We start from the raw sequence: 2259 nt of genomic DNA on the forward strand, positions 1-2259 counted from the left end.
TGATCCACCCGCCTTGGCCTCCCAAAGTGTTGGAATTACACGCATGAGCCACCGCGCCGGGCCTGCCTGGTTAATTCATTTATTTATTTATTTTTTGAGATGAAGTCTTGCTTTGTCGCCAGACTGGAGTGCAGTGGCATGATCTCGGCTCACTGCAATCTCTGCCTCCGGGTTCAAGTGATTCTTGTGCCTCAGTCTCCTGAGCAGCTGGGATTACAGGCACACACCATCACACCCAGCTAATTTTTGTATTTTTTTTGTTTTTGAGACGCAGTCTCGCTGTGTCACCCAGACTGGAGTGCAGTGGTGCGATCTCGGCTCACTGCAACCTCCGCCTCCCGGGTTCAAGCAATTCTCCTGCCTCAGGCTCCCAAGTAAATGGGACTACAGCACACAGCACCATGCCTGACTAACTTTTTTTTTGTATTTTTAGTAGAGATGGGGTTTCACCGTGTTGCCCAGGTTGGTCTCAAACTCCTAAACTCAGTCAATCCGCCCGCCTCCGCCTCCCAAAGTGCTGGGATTGTAGGCGTGAGCCACCGAGCCTGGCCAATTTTTGTATTTTCAGTAGAGGGGGGGTTTCACCATGTTAGCCAGGATAGTCTCGATCTTCTGACCTTGTGATCTGCCCGCCTCGGCCTCCCAAAGTGCTGGGATTACAGGTGTGAGCCACTGCGCCCGGCCTGACCTTGTCTCTTAAATAAATAGTCAGACTGTCCTGAATTCAGTTCTATACTTTGGTGCATACCAGCTATGTGATTTGGTTTTCTTTTGTTTGTTTGTTTTGTTTTGTTTTTACAAGGTTTCACTTTGTCGCCCAGGCTGGAGTGCGGTTGCGTGAACAAGGCTAACCACAGCCTCAACCTTCTGGGCTCAGGCAATTCTCCTGCCTCACCCATCCAAGTAGCTGGGACTACAGGTGCACTCCACCCATACCCAGCTAATTTTTGTATTTTTTGTAGAGGTGGTGTTTTCCCATCTTGCCCAGGCTCATCTTTTTATTGGTGATAGCTTTATAGGGTGATGTTAAGAAAAATTTGACATTTTTCAGTATAAATCTCTTCGGTTGTCATATTCTCTTACTTATGTCTCTTAGTGACTCTTTCAAAGATAGAATGCTCAGAGTCTCACAGACACCCCCTGGTTAGGTACAGTCTATCGGGTTTTTTTGAGACTCTGTCTCAAAAAAAAAACAAAGATAAAAGAAAAAACAAACATATTTATCTATATTTGCTAGATAATTTCTTTCTTTTTTTTTTTATTTGGAGACGGAGTCTCGCTCTGGCTGGAGTGCAGTGCAGTGGTGCGATCTTGGCTCACTGCAAGCTCCGCCTCCTGGGTTCACACCATTCTCCTGCCTTAGGCTCCCGTGTAGCTGGGACTACAGGCACCCACCGCTACACCTGGCTAATTTTTTTTTTTTGTATTTTTCAGTACTGATGGTGTTTCACCATGTTAGCCAGGATGGTCTTGATCTGCTGACCTTGTGATCCGCCTGCCTCAGCCTTCCAAAGTGCTGGGATTACAGGCATGAGCCACCGCGCCTGCCTGATTATTCCTTTTCCTGAGCCATATGAAAGTTAATTGTAGGCTGGACATGGTGGCTCACGCCTACAATTCCAGTGCTTTGGGAGGCCGAGGTGTGTGGATCACCTGAGGTCAGGAATTTAAGACCAGCCTGGCCAACATGGTGAAACCCCATCTCTACTGAAAATCCAAAAATTAGCCAGGCATGGTGGTGGGCATCTATAGTCCCAGCTACTCAGGAGGCTGAGGGAGGAGGATCCCCTGCACCCAGGAGATGGGGGTTGCAGTGAGCCAATATTGTGCCCCTACACTCCAGCCTGGGCAATAGAGCGCATTATGTCCCTTCACTGCTAAGTATCTCCGCGATCTTGCCAGAAACTGGACATTTTCTTATGTAACCACAATGCTTATATTACACTAACAAAATTATCAGTGATTCTCTAATAGCATATAATAGCAAGTCTACATTTAAATTTTTATAATTGTCCCTACAGTATTTTTTTAGTGATTATAATTCAGTCCAGGAACCTGCATTGCATTTAGTTTTTCTAAGTCTCTTTTAATGTCCAAAAGCCAACCTCTTTCTTTCCTCATACTGTTTAGCTTTTTAAGGAGGTAAGACTAGTTGTCTTTATAAGATGCTACATTCCGAGGCCGAGTGTGGTGTCTCACGCCTGTAATCCCAGAACTTTGGGAGGCCGAGGTGGGCGGATCACCTGAGGTCGGGAGTTC

At 46.5% G+C, this 2259-nt stretch overlaps 1 protein-coding gene across 1 annotated transcript in view; it reads left to right on the forward strand.

Annotated features, from left to right (window-relative positions):
* The window catches only part of RCC1 (regulator of chromosome condensation 1), a 17732-nt gene that overhangs the window by 14720 nt on the left and 753 nt on the right, over positions 1–2259 (forward strand). The gene's annotated exons all lie outside the window — the stretch shown is intronic.

This window comes from Mandrillus leucophaeus, unplaced genomic scaffold (assembly GCF_000951045.1).
Source record: "Mandrillus leucophaeus isolate KB7577 unplaced genomic scaffold, Mleu.le_1.0 Scaffold23, whole genome shotgun sequence".
Lineage (NCBI taxonomy): Eukaryota > Metazoa > Chordata > Mammalia > Primates > Cercopithecidae > Mandrillus > Mandrillus leucophaeus.